Source organism: Nuphar pumila, chromosome 2, assembly GCF_984573655.1.
Source record: "Nuphar pumila chromosome 2, dmNupPumi1.hap1.1, whole genome shotgun sequence".
In the NCBI taxonomy this organism is placed as follows: Eukaryota; Viridiplantae; Streptophyta; class Magnoliopsida; order Nymphaeales; family Nymphaeaceae; genus Nuphar; species Nuphar pumila.
The window spans coordinates 119,756,460-119,762,459 of record NC_143250.1 but is presented as its reverse complement, the minus strand read 5'-3'; positions in this window follow the sequence as shown (position 1 = coordinate 119,762,459).

Genomic DNA, 6,000 nt, shown 5'->3' with positions numbered 1-6,000 from the left:
TTGTATAAATAAGTCATAATATTTAAACAGCAATAATGGAACACACGACTGGTGCGTTCTGGACAGAACACCGCCTAATTGTGCTTTCAGCAAATCAAACACTCATGATCGAATCCCTCAGATTTTGGACTCATAAGGTCTAATCGGGTATACTATAAGAGAAACTAAGGGTGGTAATCGTGTCGGGTTGGCGGGTTGACCCGACGGGTTGGCGGGTCAGCATACCTCAACCCGAACCCGACTGTGGCAAACACGAACCCGGCACGTTTAATAAACGGGTAACCCGACACGACCCGCCAACCCATTTAATAAATGGGTTGGGTCGGGTAAACCACCCAGACCCTGGTTTTAATAAGGTTTTCTTATTTGTCACCATACCCAGACCTTTGGTTCGAGTAAACCAGACCCGTTGACACCCCTAGTGGTAGGTGGCATGTGGACACCCTTACTACTCCACACGACGTCTGCTTGTATATTAAATATTGCTAATCAAGTTGCCCTGTTGACTCTTTGATATTCACACCGAGAAACCACCCTAATGATATCAAAGACCTAGCCGCACTGGCTTTTGAGTTTTGTCAAAGTTTCACATATGATATAAAAACATATGGGTTCAATTTGAACCACGATATTATAGTTATATTGTGGTAGTAAATTGCCACAACGTATGATGAATCTGGACACTTGTTTACATAGACCTGTTCTTTAAAACTATAAATTAATCTTTAAATAATGTCTAGCACATTCTATTTATTATTTATTATTTTCATGTGTCAATGCTGACTTTTTTATATCATTTTTAAACCACTATTAACTTCATGAATTATGAGCTATTGATTTTTTCACGATCTCATCAATTGAAGGGTACATATAAATAATTGAATCTTGTGGTACATTCTACGTGATGAAACCTTCTAATTTAGTAAACAAACCAATGTTATAATACATATCTGTACACTTAGATTTTACATTTGGTTGCTAAATTCATATAAACAAGAGTGTGTACCACGGTATGGTATCGCCGTAAATAACCACCACATTATCTCTCTCTCTCTCTCATGTTTTTTTAGTAAAAAAAACAGTCTTTTTTTATCATGTATTTCTAATGTGCAGACTGGATTTTTTAAGGGTTAAAAAATCAACAGCCTACAATGTGTTGAGTTTTTATTCCTTACAAAAATCATATTTTTATGTAAAAAAAAATGATCTAAGGGTTAATTACCAAGCTAAACATATACATGGAGTTAGATTTGGTTAAAACAGCATGCCCCTATGAGATTCAGATTATGAAGTGAGCTGTTTTTTATAAAGCTTCAAAAATGGATGACAAAATTTTCATGAAGTGACTCATAGAATCATATTTTTACATTAAAAAACACGATCCAACATCCCATTCATAGCAAATGAATCATGTTGAACTTACCTGTGAGGTCAGATTTGTCAAACGTGACTTGGAACATAAAAAATCACCCCACCATATATATATATATATATATATATATATATATATATATATATATATATATATAGAGAGAGAGAGAGAGAGAGAAACTATAACCATCAACATTACAGAACAGGTTCAACCTACATTGAACCTGTCGAAAAGCCAAAAACAGCCCAAGACATGTCAAGGAGCCTAAAAAAGAAAAGAAAAACAAGATACAGATACAGTTAGTCGACGAGTATCACCCTGGATCATGAGGGAGCCATGGAAGCAGATTGCGCTGAAGATCAGGGATGCTGATGCGCAGAATGGCATACACGTTTGCCAGAATAAGGTTCACCAGTTTATTAAACACTGTCGAAATATGCCAAAAAATAGTGTTGTTGCGGGTCATCCATACGGCCCACAAGGATGAGAGAAGCCAAGTTTGTCAAATAATCCATCATTTATTGTAATGACAAACTGACTGGGGACCCCACAACAAGTCGCTGGCAAACGATTCCTGGCGCACGCTGATCCCTGGCTTATTCCAAGTCACCTTAAAGATGTTTTGAAAAACAATGCATTTCCAAAAAAGGTGAAACGTAGATTCTTCGGCAGCCTCACATAACACACATTTACTCGGCAGATGAAATCCGATTGATTTAAGAAAGTTGTCAGTTTGCACCCGATCATGTAAGATTAGTCATGCCAGGAAACGTGATCGAAGAGTCGGTCCCTTGCCCCAGATCAGGCTTGTGGGGAACCGATCCACCCCCGAAGGAAGGAGAGCGAGATAACATTCTTTTGAGCGGAAAGATCCGTTCGGAGCAAAGTTGCATCCAAAGAATTGTGGCTACGAGACAACATTTTCATTATTTGAAAGAACCGCGGACCATGCTTAGATCCATGATCGATGAAGCTTTGACATTGTTTGTTGACGCATGCTTATAGCCCCCCACCAACGATTCCACACCCCCGTATTTAGCTAGAAGAATGCTTGCACACGTGGACCCAGGTTGGGAAATAGGTGCGTGCTAAATGAGTTTTTCAGGTTTTTCTGTTTTATTTTTAAACTCTGACTGTACATATGTGATCTATCTACTTGATTTTATAGTGATAAACTCTTGAAGTGTTTGATTGTGACACATGGTTGGGTTTTTATAAAGTTCAAAAATCAATGGTTCAAAATCTTTGTAAAATTTTGAGGATCTAAATATCATTTTTTTTCATTGAAAACACATGATCCATATGTGGATTCCTCGTAAATCAACCAAGCCCAACACATTTATGGGGTTGGAAATGCAAAAAAAAAAACAGTAAAGAACAAAAAAACTCATTTAGCACCTACCCATTAGTAAATATATAGGGTAAATATTGGCTACTAATAAATGTACAAAACTAATGAGTTAGAAATCATAGGTGCAAGTTGTATCTACTCAATCTAATTACATAAATGTGTTCAACATGGTTTGTTCACTAAGGATCAAGCCCTGAATTGTTTTTTTTTAAGTAAAAATGTGATCTTTTGAGTTATGAAATTTTGGCGCATTGAAGGCCATTGATTTTTGAACTCTTTTAAAAACTTAATTACTTGTCATAATCACATAATTCAAAAAGATTTCTTACTAAACAAACCATGTAGACTTAACATTTGATCTATAAAAAAAAATGTAAATTTAAAAAAAAAAAAAAGTGATTTCTACTCATTAGTTGCGTACCTTCGTTAATAGTCAATATTTACCGATAGATATGCACATATACATTTTTTTGGTAAAAAATAAGCTTTGGATTATGTGATTTTGATGTACATGTATGATTTTTAAGATGTTGAAAGATCAATGGCCTATATATCTCATTTTTTTTATAACAATTAAAAATCAGACTGTTATAGTTCATATGTGGCACTATGAGCCAAGAGGTGCCACGTTAACCATGTCCTTGTGTTGATGCCTGCTGTTTAAAACTTCATGAGGGTGGTCAGAAAAATGTTAGGTCTATGTTAGGAATTTCCAAAAAAGTAGTATGTAACATGAAATTTCAGGTAAAAAGTCTGTATTAGGAAATTACGTTAAAGAGCAATGATTCGACTTAAATTGGGTGTATCCAATTCGAGTCTGCGATGCTTCACTAGTGTCGCTATTGTTGGGAGCAGAAGACCCATGATCTTCCTTTGGTTTTGAACCATTTGCCTACGTTGCTTTTATTTCGGATTTATAACCTGAGAAAACCGCATCTGGCATAAAGACTTGTAGGGATGGCAGTAGACAGGGGCGGGGGGACAAGGTCTCCACTCCTGCCCCGTCTCAAAATCCTGCCGTTCATCTTCACACGGGTTTTGATTTTAACCTCCATCCTCGTTTCATGTCCTCCACCCTCGATCCAAACTTAGCGAGGCGGGGGTAGGATCCTGTTTCCCCTAGATCCATTGCCATCCCTAAAGAAGGATTGACGACGGGGCAGAGCAAGGCGGGGATGGGGTGGGGCAGGGAAGCGTAAGTCCATCCCCGCCTCAATCCGCACAGGGGTTTTGATTTTAACCTCCATCACCACCTTCATCCCCGTTTGATGTCGTCCATCCCCGGTCCAAACGGGGGGAAACCTCATTTTCTCATCATCCCCAAAAAGACTTGGTCATGCTGGCTCAACCTGTCATACCATACCTGTAGGTGTTGTACCAATAGCATAACACTTGGATGCTAGGACCCCCATGCTCCTGAGCCTATATTGGATGTCGACTTTTGGAGGAGGAAATGCCCAAGAGAATCGAACCACCTGTCTAGTGGCCAAGGCCTACCCGCCAACCCTCCCTTTGATCTGACATTGCTTTTCTTAATTTCAATAAAAACGATGTTTTTAGTAGCTATTCAAATTGTCATCATCCGTGTCAGTCTAGATAACCGTTCATACCGCCCCAACGACCCCTCCAACGTCTTTCGCCTCATCGTCAAGACCGGCATTGGCCCCTTTGGCTCCCCCGCTCTCCATGAGCGTCGAGTTTGACCTCCTCTGTGGCGGCTGCGACTCCAAGTTCTTCGTCTGGTTCAACCCCCGGGCCGACGATTTCTCCATCAAGAAGATGGCCAGATCGTCGCCGATCGGATTCTTCGATGATCCCGATGCCTTCTTTGACCGAAAGATGGGCGAGGGTTTGGAGGTAAACAGCCTCTTGGAGGAGAACGACGACGGAGGATCAACTGATCATCTTCGGTTAGGGTTCTGCGAGAACGGAGGAGTGGTCACGGCCGAGCAGAGCGATGGATCGGCGGTGGCATCGGGATCGTTTGCCAGCGTGATCAACGACCTATTCTCTGGTGTCGAGATCCGTGCAAAGAGTGCCTTTTCGGTGAGGAAGCACGTCGTTGTCAACTTCGGGTGGAGGATTAGGGTTTCAACAGGGCTGTCATCGGCCGAAATCTCGCTCAGGAACCTGCCGGTCTTGGTGATGGGACCCGATTACCATAATAGGATTCGTGTTCGTGTATTTGGCAGGACTCGGGTTGTGGGTTGACGGGTTCGTGTAAACAGGTTGACCTGCCCGCCTAACCCATTTATTAAATAGGTCAAATGGGTTGGCGGGTTTACATGCCCCTAACACGAACACGACCCGTTTAATAAACGGGTTAAGTGGGTCAACCCATTTACGACACGAACCCGTTTAAGCCAAACCCTAACCCGGCTAAAAAGCGGGTTGACGGGTAGGGTCAGATTTTGCCACCCCTACTGGGAAACCTATATTGGACGTCGGCTTTTGGAGGGAGGAAACGCCCAAGAGAATCGAACCACCTATCTAGAGGCCAAGGCCTACCCGCCAACCCTCCCTCTGATCTGACATTACAACAAGCGATGTTTTTAGTAGCTATTCAAATTGTCATCATCCGTGTTAGTCTAGATAACCGTTTAGGATAAGTTTCTGTGAAGTCGCACCTTTTACCTGAAATTTCATCTTAGGTATTTCTGAAATTCCAAACATGAACTTACCTTTTTCTCACAATAGACCATGAAAGACCTTGAGTTAACTTCAATGACACTGACACAACATTATATAAACTGTCTTAAAATCTTTATTTTATCCTTATTCATTAAAAAGATGTGATAACCTTTCTTAAAACATATATCAACGTTATTAAATGTTAGGTAAAGGTTCACTAGTTCTCATATATTTTTTATGACAAAATTATCCACCGAAGCAGATAAGATAATCTTTGGGTGGGGTCATCAACACTCAAGGAGCCCACCAGTGAAAGCCACTCGGTGGGAGTTCACTCATATTTTAAGAACTTACAAGAGATTGAAACGGATCAAAAGTAAGTCCAAAACGGATTTTCCCATATTTCAGTTTTGCATATGATTTGGCCAAAATGCGGGTAAAAAAAAAAAATCAGTTTTGCATATGATTTTCTCATATTTCAGGTAACCCAACCCATTTTTTACAAAAAAAAATTAAAAATCAATAGGTACAATTTTTTCTTAGATCCCATATTACTACAGGGTCTGATTTTTTAACCGAATTCAATGAGAAGTGAGTATGATATAGGTCTAAACTCGAACCAATATATAATAACCTAATCCAAAAC